The sequence below is a fragment of the Eulemur rufifrons genome, chromosome 2 (genome assembly GCF_041146395.1).
Source record: "Eulemur rufifrons isolate Redbay chromosome 2, OSU_ERuf_1, whole genome shotgun sequence".
In the NCBI taxonomy this organism is placed as follows: Eukaryota; Metazoa; Chordata; class Mammalia; order Primates; family Lemuridae; genus Eulemur; species Eulemur rufifrons.
This window is the reverse complement of record NC_090984.1, coordinates 94,531,499-94,550,854: the sequence shown is the minus strand read 5'-3', so window position 1 is coordinate 94,550,854 and position 19,356 is coordinate 94,531,499. Positions and strand designations below refer to the sequence as shown.

General features: G+C 36.0%; 1 protein-coding gene and 1 pseudogene across 12 annotated transcripts in view; one reads left to right on the top strand and one right to left on the bottom strand.

Moving 5' to 3' along the window:
- Positions 1 to 19,356, bottom strand: part of GPHN (gephyrin) — a 540,339-nt gene that overhangs the window by 459,226 nt on the left and 61,757 nt on the right. The gene's annotated exons all lie outside the window — the stretch shown is intronic.
- On the top strand, positions 2,872 to 3,940 carry LOC138380689 (mitogen-activated protein kinase 14 pseudogene; annotated as a pseudogene).

Genomic DNA, 19,356 nt, shown 5'->3' with positions numbered 1-19,356 from the left:
TAGGAAACTGTTCAGGGCTAGAAACACATTGGAAATTACTCACATAAATGTTAAAGATAATTCTTTAGAGGGAATTTCTCTAATACAGAGAATATAAAGGAGAACTACAAACCAAGATTAATTTCTAATATAATTAATTCAGCAAAAACTAAAAAATATTATACTTGACATAATATGAGCCATAATACTATTAGAAATCCACCTACAGATCAAGTCTAGTAGTTGCCAAATTATACTTCAAAAAGTACTTCACTATGGCAATATTATTTTCTACAAACACAAGCTAGCTTCGCATCTAGGAGACAGTATTATTTACATACTCAAAATGAAGATGCTACCCTGTTTTAATGATACATAGGCAAGAGCTTTTTAGGATGCACACAAACTTATCTAAATAAACAATACTTGCAAAGAAAGACCTACTGAGGAAGAAACAAAAAATCACATGAAATTATCCAGCAATAATAAACAAAAGTATTAAAAATTTAAATTTGCTTATAAAGGTAGCAAGGGCAATAAATACATTTATTTTGAGCTAAAATAAAAGCTACTAAAAAGGAAGGCTGCTATTAAAGAAAAACTATTATTATTCTGATAGTCCACTGAAGCTGAACAAGAGGAGATAATGTAAATATTGTTAAATATAAAAAAATTTACAGATTAAATTGGTTATAAATAAAATTATTTGTTAGTGACAGGCTATGATCAAGTCAATATAGGAAAACCAAGTGACAGACTTTGTGTAATTAATTGGAATGACAAGAAAACCTACTTATATAAGTTAGGATATGATTCTAACTGTTCAAATCACCCACATAACCTTTTTGAACTTGCCATTTTTTATTTCTTCCAAATTCTGTCTCTGACATTTATTTTTATCTTCTTTAAAGTTTTTATATTTCAAGTCACTTAAGAAATGTGAGCAGATTCTATCTCATGATGGATCCAAATTGGGCACATAGACCCCAACAAAATTATCTGCCTTTCTTCTATTAAATTCCCTACTGACAAACTTCTCTATCTCCTAGGAGTCAGTGAAAAATACAGAAAGGAGAATAACCCAAATAAAAATATTTAAGTCTGTTAAGAATATGTTTCAGCGTTTCTTGTTTGTCCTTTTCTTCTCTTCCCTATTCCTATACTTTTATATTGTCATCTTGCTGCCCAATGAGTTCCACTAGAACCATCCCTTCTCTGGAAGTAATCTAGGCTGCCTCCTTTCCCCCATCAATATTTAATCATCTCCTATTAAATTTAATAAACTAATTTAATTAAATAACCTGCTGACACTCCAATTAATATCCAGGGTAAAGTCAATACAGGTAAATCTTACTTAATCTTTTTTTTTTTTTTTTTTTGAGACAGAGTCTCACTCTGTTGCCCAGGCTAGAGTGAGTGCCGTGGCGTCAGCCTAGCTCACAGCAACCTCAAACTCCTGAGCTCAAGCGATCCTCCTGTCTCAGCCTCCCGAGTAGCTGGGACTACAGGCATGCACCACCATGCCCGGCTAATTTTTTCTCTATATATTTTTTAGCTGTCCATATAATTTCTTTCTATTTTTAGTAGAGATGGGGTCTCGCTCTTGCTCAGGCTGGTCTCGAACTCCTGAGCTCAAACGATCCGCCCACCTCGGCCTCCCAGAGTGCTAGGATTACAGGCGTGAACCACTGCGCCCGGCCTTACTTAATCTTCTTAGGAATCAATTAAGTCAGTAAGAGAGAAAGGCAAAAAAAAAATATTTCAAATTACCTTAAAAACCAGGACCTAGAAGGGAGATAATAGAGAGATAATTACAGTCATGTGCTGCATAACAACATTTCGGTCAACGATAAACCCCACATACAATAATCGTACTATAAAATTATGATGGAGCTGAAAAAGCCTATCACTTAGTCATGTCATAGCCATAATAAAGTCATACTGCAATGCATTACTTACATGTTTGTGGTAATGCTGGTGTAAACAAACCTACTGTACTGGCAGTCATATAAAAGTATATGCACATAAAATTATATACATTACATAATACTTGATAATGATAATGACTATGTAACTGATGTATGTGTATATACATATATACATATACATCTATGCCTTTTATCATTATTTTAGAGTGTACTCCTTCTACTTATTAAAAAAAAAGTTAACTGTAAAACAGCCTCTGGCAGATCCTTAAGGAAGTATTCCAGATGGAGGCATAGTTATCACAGGAGATAACAGCTGCATGTATATTATTGCCCCTGAAGACCTTCCAGTGAGACAAGATGTGGAGGTGGAAGACAGTGATACTGATGATCCTGACCCTGCATAGGCCTAGGTTAATGTATCTGTGCCTTAGTTTTTTAAAAAAAAGTTTAAAAAGTAAAAAATAAATAAACAAAAAATATTTTTGAATAGAAAAAAGTTTATAGAATGACATAAAGAAAATTTTTTTGTATAGTTGTCCAATGTATCTGTTCTTTAAGTCTTACTACAAAAGAAGCAAAGTTAAAAAATTACAAAGTTTTTAAAGTTAAAAAGTTACAGTAAGCTGCATTAGGAGCCTTAGCAGGCACAGCAGCTGAAGCAGGAATTCAGTGACATGGCCCTGAATCAGCCGGTGGGGAGAGGGTGCAGGAAGGTAGTGGCTGGCACAGCCTTGAGCCTAAGAGCAAGCCCCTGTCTTTTGCCGGGCTCACCTTCATTACTGAGGTATTTCAGCCCCTGCAGCTGACAGGAGCCAAGGGTGCCCGGGAACCTGCGGGGTTGTGGGTGTCAGCAACCAGTACTAGGTCCCTGCCTGGCGGAGGAGGGGGCAAGAGCAGGGAATGGGTGTTAGTGCAACGGCAGCCCCCTTGGGCCAACTCCTTGCTCTGCAGCGGCCACTGGAAAATGTCTCAGGGGAGGCCCATGCTTTACTAGCAGGAGCTGAACAAGACAATCTGGGAGGTGCCCAAGCATTACCACAATCTGTCCCCGGTGGGCTCCAGTGCCTATGGCTCCGTGAGTGCTGCTTTTAACACAAAAACTGGGTTATGTGTGGCAGAGAAGAAGCTATCCAGACCATTTCAATCCATCATTCATGGCAAAAGAACCTACAGAGAAATGTGGTTTCTAAAACATATGAAAAATGAAAATGTGATTGGTCTATTGGACGTTTTTATACCTGCAAGGTCTCTGGAGGAATTCAATGTGTATCTGGTGACCCATCTCATGGGGCAGATCTGAACAACATTGTTGAGATGTCAGAAGCTTACAGATGATCACATTCAGTTCCTTATCTACCAAATTCTCTGAGGTCTAAAGTACATACATTCAGCTGACATAATTCACCGGGAACTAAAACCTAGTAATCCAGCTGTGAATGAAGACTGTGAGCTGAAGATCCTGGACTTTCTACTGGCCTGGCATACAGATGATGAAATGACAGACTACACAGCCACTAGGTGGTACAGGGCTCCTGAGATCATGCTGAACTGGATGCATTACAACCAGACAGTTGATATTTGGGTCAGTGGGATGCATAATGTCCGAGCTGTTGACTGCAAGGACACTGTTTCCTGGTATAGACCATATTGATCAGTTGAAGCTCATTTTAAGACTGGTTAGAACCCCAGGGGCTGAGCTTTTGAAGAAAATCTCTTCAGAGTCTGCAAGAAACTATATTCAGTCTTTGACTTAGATCCTGAAGATGAACTTTCAGATGTATTTATTGGTGCCAACTCTTTGGGTGCTGACTTCCTGGAGAAGATGCTTGTATTGGACTCAGATAAGAGAATTACAGCAGCCCAAACCCTTGCACATGCCTACTTTGCTCAATACCATGATCCTGATGATGAGCCAGTGGCCGACCCTTATGAAAGCAGTGACCTTTCTCATAGATGAGTGGAAAAGCCTGACCTACAATGAAGTCATCAGCTTTGTGCTGCCACCCGCTGCCCAAGAAGAGATAGAGTCCTGAACACCTGGTTTCTATTCTGTTGATCCCACTTCACCAAGAAGGGAAGGGCTTTTCACAGGAACTCTCTAAATATCATTCAAGTGCCTCTTGTTACAAAGATTTCCTCCATGGTGGAAGGTATGTGTGTGTGCATGCACATGTGTGTGTTAGTGTGTGTACGTGTGTATCTGTCTTTGTGGGAAGGTGACAGAATAATATCAGTAAACTATGATCACAGTGACTTTACATGGAATTGAAGATGCTCCATGGCAGCTTCCACTTATTCATTCCGAGAGTCAGCTCAGGCAGACAAGAACTGCCATCTTGTTAGGAAAATGTTAAATGTAAAGTAAAACAGTAATAAACATCCCCTATCCCAGTCATACTTTTGCCACTTTGGCTTCTCCTGTGGCCCCACCTTGACAGTGGGGAATAGACTTGACCACATCCCACAGTGGTGCGGAGAGAAGGCTCACACCTTCTGGTTGCTTCAGACCTGAAGCCAACCCTCAGCGATGCATACAGCCAAAATGGACCAACTGGCCTCTGTGCAGTGCACTAGCCTATGTTAACTTGTTTAGAATGGTTCTCAGAATTTGACATGTGTACTTGAAACTGTAAATACGTCTGGGCCTTAAAAGGAGAGACGAAAGTACAGATAGTTAAAAGACTGCAGCTGCTGAAGTTCTGAGCCAGGCAAGTAGACAGGGCTGTCAGATGGCTGCTGTGGTCCTGAAGCAGCAAGGCAGACTTGTGTGCATGTGTGCATCTGTCTTTCTCCTCATCCCCAGGTGTTGTTGCCATTTCTCTACTTACCCCTTCACCTTCAGTGCAGAAACTTCATGAGTACTCGCCCCAGTAGTCAGAAGCAGGTTCTTACTGTCAGTGTACTTCACGTGTGCTCTTTATTTCTAGCAGAGTGAGGATGTGTTCTGCATGTCTTGCTATTTGAGAATGCACAGCTGCTTGTCCTGTGTTCTTTGGGAGGCCCTAGTGCCAGGCAAGTTTGCCAGTGAGGACTGTGTCACCTCAGCTGATGTTATGCGCAAGTGACATCATCCTCTCTTCAGCCCCCAGTGCTATATTGTGTTGAACACAATTTATACTCCAGGTGCTTTTGATGTGAAAACCATGAAAAAATGGAACAGATGGATGTATAGCATTTTCATTCTTGCCATTCTTGCACTATATAAAATTCTGAAACAAAATTTATTTCTCCCAGAATTTTATATAGTGCAGGAATTCTTTGAGAATGTGATTCCTGTTGATGGGGAAAAGGGGCAAATTATTTTAATGTTTTATATTTTCAACTTTGTAAAGATGAAATATCCTCAGGAGTGGAGAAGAGTTATTTTCATAATTTTCTAAATTTTAAGCATTTGTGCTACATGAGGGCCTATATATTTAAGTCTTCTGTGTAAGAAGAAAGTGTAAAGCCACTTCCAGTGTTGGCTGTATGACAAAATCTTGTATTTGGCCTGAGATGTTTCCATTTCTCTTTCAGTGCAGTGATGCATACACTCTAGAAGGCCAGGGTAGGACCCCTGAATCAACCGGAGCGAAAGGAAGGAGGCAGGCTGACGGTGATTACACCAGGGATTCTCCCCTCTTTAAAGGAAAGTGAATGTAAAGGCCTCATCTCCTTTATATGCAATTGAAATCCTCACCATCCACAGCAAGATGAATTTTATCAGCCATGTCTGGTTGTAAATGCTAATGGGATTTCCTATAGAAATACTGCTCTCAATATTTTTTAATAAAGTTCTTTGAATATGTGACCACATACACGTTAGGAGGCTGCATGCTCCAGGAGACTGGACTCTAAGCTGCAGCTCTCGGAAGGGCTTTTGGTTTCTGGGCACAATGCTCCCATCTCCTGATTTCTCCGAACAGAAAACAAAAGAGACGATGAGGGAAACTGCTATTTTATTTGTGTTCATGAAATTGGCTGTAATCAGTTGTGTCATATAGGATGTCAGACAATACCACTAGTTAAAATAAAGCCATTTTTTCAAATTCAAAAAAAGAAAGTTACAGTAAGCTAAGGTAAATTTATTATCGAAGAAAAAAAATTTAATAAATTTAGTATATGTAAACTAAGTGCAGCAGTGTTTATAAAGTCTACAGTAGTATACAATAATGTCCTAAACCTTCATCTTCACTCATGATTTACTCACTAATTCAACCTGAGCAACTTCCAGTCTTGCAAGTGTCCTATATAGGTATACCATTTTTTGCCATTTATATATTTTTACTGTACCTTTTCTATGTTTAGATACACAAATATTGTGTTACAACTAAGAGTACTCAGTACGGTAATATACTGTATAGGTTTATAGCCTAGGAGCAATAGTCTATACCATATACCCTAGGTGTATAGTAGGCTATACCACTTATGTTCATGTAAAGTACACTTCATGATGTTCTCAAAACAACAAAATTGCCCAATGATACATTTCTCAGAATACCTCCCCATCATTTAGCAATACATGACTATATTCTATAAAGATAATATTCAAGTAGTGGGATTATTTGTAACATTGCATTTTCTTTATTCTTAATTTGCTGTTAATAACTGAATTTTCTACAACTTAACTCTCTGATTGTTTACGCCCTCATTGCATTATTCTCCTATTATCACCTAGATACCAGGCTCAAATCTTTCCTCTACCAAAAGCTGACTTTTTAGAGCAAAAAACATTCCATTTTTGATTTAATTGCTCATCACAAAATACACCTAACAAAATGAGCTTTAGATAATGGGGTGATATATATAAATGTGGGTAGAGGAGATATTCTATAATAAAACTATATACTAACAGCAAAATAACCTACATAATGAGAAGCACATCACTACCAGTGAAAATAGCAAAAGAGAGAACAAAGGATTTGCTCTTTAATGAAAAAATATGCATTACCAAAAATGCAAAATAACTCCACATGATATAATTTATATATGTCAAATTGTCATTACTTTAAGTCTAACAATATCAAATCTTAGTGAAACCTTATACATTGCTGAGGAGAATGTAAACTGATAGGACCACTTTAGAGAACAATTAAAAAAAACAGTAAAACTTCAAAAAATTTAAATACCGTATGCCAGTAATTCTATACCTAGATATATACTTTGGGGTAAATTTCACATATACATGATTCTTTGAAGCACAGTTCACAATACTGAAAAGTCTGAAACAACCAACAATAGAAGAGTTAATAATAAGTTATGAGGCCGGGCCCGGTGGCTCACGCCTGTAATCCTAGCACTCTGGGAGGCCGAGGCGGGTGGATCGCTCAAGGTCAGGAGTTCGAGGCCAGCCTGAGCAAGAGTGAGACCCCGTCTCTACTAAAAATAGAAAGAAATTATATGGACAACTAAAATATATATAGAAAAAATTAGCCGGGCATGGTGGTGCGTGCCTGTAGTCCCAGCTACTCAGGAGGCTGAGGCAGTAGGATCGCTTGAGCCCAGGAGTTTGAGGTTGCTGTGAGCTAGGCTGACGCCATGGCACTCACTCTAGCCCAGGCAACAAAGCGAGACTCTGTCTCAAAAAAAAAAAATAAATAAAAATAAGTTATGATATATTCGTGCAATGAAATACTCTTCAGCAGTTAAAATGAAGTAGATCAGTATCAGTGTATCTCAGAAACAATGCTCAGAGCAAAAAAGCATGTTCCGGTAGGAGACTATTCAAACACTGTTTAAAATATGCAAAATGAGATTACATTTATCCTGGATGTGAAGAAAAGTATTAAACTGTGAAAACAAATATGGGAATGTAAAACACTAAATTCAGAATAAGGGTTACCTCTGGGGAGAGAATAATAACGGGTAAGTGATTGAAAGAGATTTCCATTTTATCTGTAATGTTTTATTTCTTAAGTTCAGTGGTAATTAATTAGGCATTCTATATAAATTAGGTATTCTATATAAATCTAGGTATTCCCTAGATTTATAGCACTTTTAAGACAAATTGACTACATTGCAATCTATCCTCTAGTCCCCCAAATAGGAATATTTAATGTAAAAGATCTACAGTAGATTATAATAATTCCAATACTGAAATATAGGCATTCCTAATGAAGCAAATCTCTAGTAGTCAAAAACTAAAATCTAAATGATATACTGCACAGTTTTAATATTTTGTGGGATTACAAAATTCTTCACTTACGTTATCAGTTGTTGTTCTTCCATGAGATTCTCGTCTCCAGTAGACCTGAATCCAGTTCAGTTACAAGTACCTCTAATTGAATTATCTAGCATTCCACTCACATGTTAACCTCTTAACTACAAAGGATAACCTGAAAAAACTTGGGGTATGCTTTAATAAAAGGCAAATATATTATACTACATTTGTCCTCATTACCTAGCTATAAGTGTCAAGCAAGAAAAGACATTAAAAATTATTATATACATCCAAAAAACTCACAATAACTAGAACTGTAGCATGCAATACACTGTTTCTGTTTTTATTTAAAAGCAAAATATACTCAAAATATTAAGTTATCTGCTTTCTAACGTAATAAAACCCTACTCAAATATATCACTATTAGCACTTCTGTAAAATCTTTGTTCTTCAGTGAATATTTTGATCAGAATGAGAATAAATACGAGAATAAAACTAAACCAATTACTTAAATGAATGCAAATGTCTAAGAAGAAAGTTTATTATGGCTTCAAACAAAACATGTCAAAATTTGGTAGAATTTCATCATGAATATAGAGGAAAGGATTAAACAGAATACTTTTAAGCATTTACATATGCATTTTAAGCTAGATTCAATTTTCCCATCTACTATATAAAATATAAATTTCAGTCCTTGGTAAACAGATTCTGCTGCTCTACAATTATCTAACATAATAGAAGGCACAGAGTAGAATAGAGTAGAATAACAGAGTAGAATAACATAATAGAAGCACAGAGAATACCCTAATGAAAAACAAGGGTATTAATTGAAAGTTAACATACTAAATGGTGAAAATCCCAGCCCTTTCCACCACATGGCTAAAAAATTACTTACTGTAAGACAAGTTTACACTATCCAGACAAAAGATTAAAATTTTTTCTCAGAAGGAATTAAAATGATCAAAGGAAAGTACCCTAAGATAATGACATTTATGGGTGCCTCTGGATATATACCTAACAACCCTACAATGAAGTCCACTAGCTTATAAAGCCTGTCCCATCACATAAAAAAGCCAAGCCATTTTTATTGTTTCCCTATTAAATATAAATCTACATATAAGAATCACAAGACGTGTGAACAAAACTTACATCATGAACAACACAGTTACACAAATAAACAAAAAGGATCTTGGAAAAAACACTGGTAATGCAAGAAACACAGAATCTTTAAAAACAAACTAATTTTATTAGAGGAAGACTGAGATATTGTATATTTGAAATAAGAACAGAAAATTATTAAAAAGTGGGCATTCAAAGAACGAAAATTCTTGGAATTTAAAAAATGTAAATGAAATATAAAATACATTAGAAGGTTTGAAAACAAAGTCAAGGAAAACAAACTACCAGGAAGTAGAACAAAGGAACAAAAAGGACAGACAATAGGAGAGAATAGAAGAAATTTATAAGAAAAATGAAGGGTGAATTGAGAAACATTCACACAGAAGTTCCAGAAAAAGAAAAGAGAGGACCTGATCAAGAAAATACTATAAGAATATTTTCTAGAAATGAAAGACAAGCTCCCAGATTAAAATGAACTAACAAACACAGCCTTGATCAGCAGCTTGATTTCAGTAAGTCTCATTAGAAAACAGGCACTTACTCTAGGCATCAATATGAGTGACCTAGATCTTCCACCTGGCAGGTGTGGTTTGTTTCCACAGCTTGTGGCCCCATAGAGGGTGTATCCCTAATCTGCTATTCTTACCCAATTAAAGTGACTGGCAACAGCCCAACAATCAGGAAAATTATACTTAATCCTTAGGAACATTGTCTAAGGCAGAAATTGGCAAACATTTTTCTGAAAAGAGCAGATAGTAAATATTTTAGGCTTTCCAAGCCCCATATAGTCTCTGGTGCATTTTCTCCCCCAACTCTCAGCCCCTGCAGCACTCCGATGCTTTAAAAATGTAAAAATCATTCCAAGCTCGAGAGAGGACAAAAATAGGCTGCAACTAGATTTGGCACACAGGCTTAAGTCTACCAAACCCTGGTTTAAGGCGATGGTTTTCAATTCAGCCCACTGTGCTGGATCAGCCCTTTACCATGCTTACTTTTCCAGCATTTTCCTTCAAGCTGCAGGGTGACTGCCACCCAGTGGAGACCGTCAGCTTTTCACTTAGGCAAACCACGAGTAAACCAGCTCCAAACATTTAAAGTAAACTCTGTACATCAAATCAGTCCAAGAGCCTTACCCGCAAGGTCAATTTAACATTGTTTCCCACAGCAAACTTTATTCAAATCTATCAGTTGAATTCAGGTACTTTTTCCAATACCAAAACATCGACCAAGGTGTCCAACAGGCACATGTCAGGGGCTATAGTAACAGCCACAAAATGACTATGATATTCCCAGGCTGGAAACATGGGGAATAGAGAGTAGCATGAAAGGAAAGGGATGGTAGGGACACCAGAAGCAGTGTGTAAGCTTTTTCTCTCCTTTGGCTGTTCACTCCAGGGTTCGTAAACAAGTCCCAGCGTTGTTTCCTCCCTCATGTAGCTTCTGATACTTGGAAAGCACCCTAGCTCAGGGAGGCTACATACCATGGTAGCTCTTCCTCTCAGTCTTCAGAACTTTGGGCAACCCCTGTGCCCAGCTTTCCCTCCTCACATGGGACCAAGAAGGATGGTGACTTGGGCACCTGTATCCAACAAAGCCATAAAAGTTTGAGTCCCTCTTCTTCAAGGTTTACCCAGGGCACTTAGTTTTTCCCTTGAAGCAGCAGAGGTCATGATGCATGGGGGCGGTGGGATGAGAGGATATTTTCTTTCAGTTTTGAGCAGCCAGACACATGGTCCAAACCAACTTCCAATGTTGTTGATTCCTCACCGCTGACACAATTTAGTTTTGGGGATCCTTTGAGTAGCCATAGCAATACTACCTTTTGACTACAGCCACAGGACTTGCTACCATATTGCCAGGATAACATTCCCTTTTTCTATCACATGAATGAGCATGAACAACAACCAAAGTAACATTTGGGTAGCTTGCTTGAATCCTCAGGACTCACTGCTTAAACTCTAAACAGGTGTGGGGAGGGGGGAGTGAGGTAATTCCCTCCCTATCCACGCATGCTTAATACTTGGGCAAAAACATTAACTATCAAGCCCTGGGTAATAATCTCACATCTCCAACCTGGCAAATGGGACTCCTTGTAGTCCTTACATAAAGCCATGTCTCTATCAGGATCCTATCTGCTCACCAAAACTACATAAAAGCTGCTAGAACTAATAAGTACGTTTAGCAAGGCTGCAGAATACAAGGTCAATATACAAAAATCAACTGTATTTCTACATACTAGCAATGAACAAATGGATAATAAAATTAAATGAAAATTTTAAAAATGCCAATTACAGGCCTGACCAAGAGCAAGACCCTGTCTCTACAAAAAATAGAAAATTTACCCAGGCATGGTGGCGCATGCCTGTAGTCTCAGCTACTTGGGAGGCTGAGGCAGGAGTTTGAGGTGCAGTGTAGCCCAGGTAACAGAGTGAGCCCTTGCCTCAAAAAACAAAAATAAACTAAACAACAACAACAACAACAAATTACAACAAAATCTAAAATATTGAAATGCTTGGAATAAATCTTATAATAGATGTGAAAGACACTGTTACAAGAATGAAAAGATAAGTCATAGACTGTGTGTAAATGTTTACAAAGCATGTATCTTATTTGCATTCTGAATACATAAGGAATTCGCAAATCTCAGTAAGAAAATATTTTTTTAAAAATAAAAGGTTTGAAGAGACAGTTCACCAAAGAAGATATATGTGTGTGTGTCTATATAAATATATATATATTTAAAAAAACACCTAAAAAGATGCTCAATATTATTAGTCAATAGGGAAATACAAATTAAAACTACAATGAGATGTCACTAGACACCCTTAGAATGGCTAAAATTAAAAAGACCAATCATAACAAGCGTGGGTGAGGATGTGAAAAAACTGGAAGCTTTATACACTGCTAATAAGAACAACAACTTTGGAAAACAATTTCGCAGTTTCTTAAAAAGTTAAACATACACCTACCAAATGATCTATCCATTGCACTCATAGGTATTTACCCAAATGAATAAAAAAGTAAATGTCCATACAAAGACTTATACATGTGCATTTACACCAGTTTTATTTGTAAAAGCCAAAATCTTCAAATAACCAAATGTCTATGAGCAGGTGAATGTATTCATAGAATGGACTATGAATGAGCAATAAAAAGAAATAAACTTTTTATTGCAAAACCTCAAAATAATTGTGAAGAGTGAAAGAAGCCAGAAAAAAATGACTATATACTAAATGATTCTATTTCTATAAAGCTCTAAAAATGTAAACTTATCATTGTTTAAAAAAACAAGTTCAGTAACAGATGGAGGATAGGTGGGGGAAGCAAGAGGGAAAGATTACAAAGAAGCACAAGAAAATTTTGGCTGTGATGGGTAAGTTCACCATGTTGATTAGCATGACTTTTCACAATGAATACATGCATCAAAATATATAAAAATATACATTTTAAAACATGTAGTTTATTGTATGACTACCTCCCCCCTCCCAAAAAGCCATAAACAAAAACATACAACCCCAGAGTTTAGCCAGATGGCTGGCTTTACTGGTAAAGTCTATCAACCACTTAACTTCTCAACTTATTTTATGAGGCCAGCATAATCTTGACACCAAAATGATCAAGGACATTACAGGAAAACAAAATTACAGACACAGACCAGTATTCTTCCTAAGTATAGATACAAAAATCCTTTTAAAAATAGAAAATGAACACAGCAATATCGAAAAGGATACTATTCCACAGATACAATACTGAATTAACATATTTAAGTCTCTACACAGATCAATGGTTAAAACAATAAAATCTTCTCAATAGATTCATTTGTTGAAAAAAATTCAATCCAAATTTATGACTAAAAAATAAACTCTCATTGAACTTTTAAAAATGAAAGTAACCAATAAATAACATCTAATGCTTAAAATGCTTTTAATATTGAAGTACTGAAGGCTATCCCCCAAATAACTGGCCACAAAGCAAGGGTATTCACTCAGACCACTTCTATTCAATATTGTACTAGAAATCTTGGCCACTGCATGATGCAAGAAAAAAAACTAAATGAGTAATACAGATTGAAAAAGAAGAAATAACATCAGTTCTTTCTAGTGAAGAAATAACACCAGTCTTACAGAAACTCAGAAAACAAACAAAAAAAGTCAGCCCTTCCAACATAACCTTGACATATATCAAAACTAGACAAGAAAGAAAAATTAGAAGAAAATCTCTCTTATAATCATATATGTAAAAATCCCAAGCACAATATTAAGACATTAAATCCAGTTATTAAAAAATGTATAATAAATCCCAGACAAGTTATTGGAATGAATGCAAGGTTAGTTTAATATTTTAAAAACTAATCAATGTAATTCACTACATTGATATTTCTCTTTCAAAGGAGGAAAAAACATATGATTATATCAATACTTACAAAAAAACTTTAATAAAACCCAACAGCCATTCATGATAAAAACTACCAGCCAACTGGGAACAGAAGGGAACTTCCTTAATCTGATAGAGGACACCTATAAAAACCTGAAACTTAATCATGACATTTTAAAAACTTTCCCTTTCAAATTGGAAATGAGACAAAAATATCCACAATTATCACTTCAATTCAAATTTCAGCTGGTGGTGCTCAACAGTACAATAAAGCAAATAATTAAAATGAAATAAAAGCCAAAGTATTGAAATGAAAGAATATAATTATTATTAATCTCAGAAATCATGACTTTATATGTAGAAAAGCAAAAAATATATAGATTAACTGTTAGAATTAGTGCATTTAGCAAGGTTGAAAAATATAAAGTCAATATAAAAAATCAACTGCAACAAGCAATTACATATAAAAATTTTAAAAATGATATCACTTACAAAGGTATCACAAAATATCACATAACCAGGCATACATCTAATGAAAGATAGGCAAAACCTCCACACTGAATGAAAATTATGCACTTTTCTTCAGAAAAATTAAAGTACCTAAGTAAATGGAGTTGTACACTATATTTATGGATTGGAAGACTAAATATTTAAAGATGTACCTTCATTCATTTACATCTTGAGGATGTTTAGCACAAATTTAATGATATACAGTAGGTTTTAAGGTGGGATTTAAGTGACAATACTATGTTGTACATAACTAAGAACATTGGCTTGGAAGTCAACTAAACCTGAATTTGAAATATTTTTCTCGTACTTCCTACTCATTTGATCAGGGATAAGGTATTTAACCTCAAACACGCTTGATTTCCAAACTGATAGTTATTTGTTGGGAGACCCAAATTAATATATTTATAAAAAAGCTCATTTACTGCTATGTTATTTTTATTGTCTAAGGCCTCAAAACTCGTTAAGTGGAAAAGGTGAGTTTTGAACATCAGCAATCTGGCTCCAAAGTTTGTGCATATAATAAGGCTACAGTACCTTGTTCAACTCTCACTGAAGTTCTAAGATTAAAAATAATCGATAAATAACACTTAATGCTTAAAATGCTTATAATAATATACAATGGTCCATTAACCAAATGGATGTAGTACTTTTAAAATGGAATAGTACTCAGCAATAAAATGGAATAAATTCCTACTGTTCCGAGCAATAACAAGGGATAAATCTCAGAACCATTATGTTGAGCAAAAGAAGCCTTACACAATGAGTATGATTCCATTTGCGTGGAAAGAATAAGATAGGTATAACAAATATAAGGTGACAAAAAATTAAGCAGTGTTTGCTTCAGGGTGGGGGGAGGACTAACTGGAAAGGGGCAAGAGAAACTTTTGGAGAGAAGGAAACATTCTATCTATACCGTGAAAGAGGATTAGGTTTCATGTATGTACTTAATTGGCAACACTGTTTAGCTAAGGTTTGCAAATTGTAATGTATGTAAATTTTGCTTGAAAGAATTAAACAATAACAAAGTGGAGGGTGAAAACTTGGAGAAGGTAAAAATGAAACAAGGATGTCATAATGATAACTGTTGTATACGGGTTATGGGTACATAGTGGTTCAACATACTGTAAACATCAGTCTGTTTATTTTGTATATTCCTTAAAAAGATAAAAAATTCAATAAAAAAAAATAAGAGGAGTAGCAAGTATGTAGAGGAACTATGGAGGAAGGAAGGGAGGTGAGCTTTATAAGTGAGAAACAAGTAATAATTTGGTTTGAAGTCTTTCACAGAAAGGTCAGGGAACAGTATGGTTTAAGTATAAGGTCAAGAAAAAAGAATAATGGGAGATAAACCTAAAATAGTAGATTGGGGATGAAATCACACACAAAAAAGCCAGAAATGTTAGGCCACAGAAGACACATTAGGCAAAGGGGAATTATTCTACACATTCACGTTTGGGAATGACAGTATAAATGCTAAACTTTAGAACTTTATTAACTTTATTAATAAACTTTAGCAGTAATGTAAAGGTATGTAATATAATGTAATGTAAGCATTACAATGTCCCTGTAACCAATAACAATGCTGTAACAGGGCAGTGATAGGGAGAATGAGGAACCAAGGACACAGCATCTGAGTTAGTATTTGATACTAAGATTTTGAAAGAGCAGATATCAAGTTACATAGCTTTGAAAAGGTTTAAACACTGAAATTCTTCTCCTTAGCACAATATAATCCTGAGAAAACTAACCTACTGAAAACAGAATATGTTGAAGTCTGATGCCAATTTCCTCAAAATTTATGACTGGAAGTGTTAATTTACAACTAGAAGTGTCAATCCAATTAATGCTGGAATTTCAGTTTTAGCTGATGTTTTAAAAATAACCTTGTGGTGGAACTACTATAAGAGCATAAGCAAGGATTCCAGATTTACCACAAGTACTGCAAATAGCAATGAGTATATTTTCTATGCTTTGTTTTCTTTACAGAAATGCTGTTAAAGAAAAAGGATTTATATTGGTTTTAAAGGCATCTTAGCCAATAAATTTCTTTACTCCAGCACCCTAACTCCAACACCACCAATGGCTCTGACCATGAAAATAATGCTTTATATTCAAAAGAATAAGCCTGAATCAAAAGAAGTCCTAACTGCCCTCATGTAATGTCTATGAAAGAAAAAAAAGTAAGAAACACATAACTAAATTACTAGTAAAAATCACCCTGAATATTCTTGAACTATATTAGTTTCTTATCTGAAAAATTTCTATTCAAGGTTAAATTCACAATTATAAAAGCTGCTTTTATTGTTTGAAGGGCTTTGTAAATGACAAAGATTCTTTGCTTTACCAAACTTTAGTCAGGCTCCTAAACCTTCTCCTAGGCCCATCCGTGCACTTCCTTGAAAAATCCAGTTTTAACAAATAAGCATGCAAAGTCAGTTTTGCTAAAACTTTGATACCTGATCACCCTATATATCTGATTGGGTTCCTCATTCTCCACCATTCCCCAGGGGATGTCTAAGCACACTAGCCTGTTTTCAGCAAGAATCCTATTAGGTCAGTTTAGCCATAATCCCCTTTAGCCCCCATGTTTCCCCTTAGTATAATAATTTTCCATCCACTGACTGTCACTCTGCTCCTTGGCTATAAATTCCCACTTGCCCATGCTATATTTGGTGCTGAGGCCAATCTCTCTCTACCATTGCAAAATCCAATTGCAGTGGTCCCTATACCTATCATGATGGTCCTAAATAAAGTCTTCCTTACTGTAATTTAATAAGTACCACTGAATAATTTTTTTCTTTAAAATAAGAACAAACAAGTATTACCCATTTTAATGACAATAACAAAAATATAGGCTATAGCTAAAGAATAAATAATTTTAAATCAGACATAAGCACTTGAGTATAAATAGCTATTAATTTTCTGAAGAAAACAATAAAATCTGTTTTCTAAAATATTTATTTAAAGACATTGTGGGGAAGGGCCAAGATAGCAGACTAGAAGCAGCCTACACACACCACTCTGATGGAGAGGGCTGAAAGTGGTGAGTGACTATATATGCCTTCAGATTGATCATCTTAGAGAGTGCATGGAGCAACAACAGAGAGACAAGAGGCACCCAAAGTGAAGAAAAGGGAAGAAGGCAACATGCTCTGCAGGATCAGAGGTACACGTGGAAGTTGCCCACGGGTGGGGGAGGGACAGAGTAGAGAATCCTAAGGCTTCACACTCTCCCCAAGGTCATTGCTGTATGAACTGCAAAAATCAACTCACAGTGGATAACAGACTTAAACCTAAGGCATGAAACTATGAGAATTCTGGAAGAAAATGTTTTAGAAATTCTTACAGATATTGGCCTAGGCAAAGAATTTATGAAGAAGACCCCAAAGGCAATCACAAGAACAAAAATAAATAAATGAGACCTGATTAAATTAAAAAGCTTCTGCAAAGCCAGGAAAGAATCAAGAGAGCAAATAAACAATCTACAGAATGAGAGAAAATATTTGCAAACCATACATTTGATAAGAGTTTAATATCCAAAATACATAAGGAATTCAAACAAACGAAGAACAAGAAAACAAATAACTGGATTTTAAAATGGGCTAAAAACCTGAATAGACATTCCTCAAAAGAAGATATATAAATGGCCAACAGGCATATGAAAAAATGCTCAATATCACTAATCATCAGGGAAATGCAAATTACAAACACAGTGAGATATCACCTCACACCTGTTAGAATGGCTATTATCAAAAAGACAGAAAATAATAAATAATAAGTATAGACAAAGATATGGAGGAAAGGAAACCCTTTAGGACTGTTGGTAAAAATCTAATTTAGTATAGCCATTATGGAAAGCAGTAAAGAGGTTCCTCAAAAAATTAAAAATAGAGCCACTTTGGAGCCAATAATCCCACTTCTGGGTTGATGTTTAACATGTATGAAATCAATATGTCAAGAAGATATTTGGGCCGGGCGCGGTGGCTCACGCCTGTAATCCTAGCACTCTGGGAGGCCGAGGCGGGTGGATTGCTCAAGGTCAGGAGTTCGAGACCAGCCTGAGCGAGACCCCGTCTCTACTAAAAATAGAAAGACATTATATGGACACCTAAAAATCTATATAGAAAAAAAAATTAGCCGGGCATAGTGGCGCATGCCTGTAGTCCCAGCTACTTGGGAGGCTGAGGCAGTAGGATCGCTTGAGCCCAGGAGTTTGAGGTTGCTGTGAGCTAAGCTGACGCCACGGCACTCACTCTAGCCTGGGCAACAAAGTGAGACTCTGTCTCAACAAAAAAAAAAAAAAAAAAAAAAAAAAAAAAAGAAGATATTTGTACTCTCATGTTCATTTCAGCACTATTTAAAAGAGCTAACATATGGATCCAACCTAATTGTCCATCAATGAATGAATGGATAAAGAAAATATGGTATATATACACAATGAAATACTATTCAGCTTTTTTTTTTTTTTTAAAAAAAAAGAAGAAAATCTTATCTTTTGTAACAACATGGATGAATCTTGAGTACATTATGTTAAGTGAAATAAGACAAATACCACATAATTTCACTTATATCTGTAATCTAAAAACATGAAAATGGTGGTTCCCATGGGCTGAGGGTGGAGAGTAGGATTGAAGAGATTTTGTCACAGGACACAAAATTTCTATTAGAAAGGAAGAATAAAGTCAAGAGATCTATCATATATTATAGTGAATACAGTTAATAACAATATATTTTATACTTGAAAATTGCTGAGTAAAGCAGATTTTTAAGTGTTTTCACAACAAACAAGTATGTTGCATAATGTATATGTTAATCAATTCAATTTTGCCACTCCACAATATATACATATTAAAACAGCATGTTGTATACCATAAATATATATAATTTTGTCAATTAAAAAATTAATTTTTTTAGGCCGGGCGCGGTGGCTCACGCCTGTAATCCTAGCACTCTGGGAGGCCGAGGCGGGTGGATCGCTCAAGGTCAGGAGTTCGAGACCAGCCTGAGCAATGAGCGAGACCCCGTCTCTACTAAAAATAGAAAGAAATTATATGGACAACTAAAATATATATAGAAAAAATTAGCCGGGCATGGTGGCGCGTGCCTGTAGTCCCAGCTACTCGGGAGGCTGAGGCAGTAGGATTGCTTAAGCCCAGGCGTTTGAGGTTGCTGTGAGCTAGGCTGACGCCACGGCACTCACTCTAGCCTGGGCAACAAAGCGACACTCTGTCTAAAAAAAAAAAAAAAAAAAAAAATTAATTTTTTTAAAAAAGGCCAATGGTATGTATGTTGAGGAGAAAGGGTGTC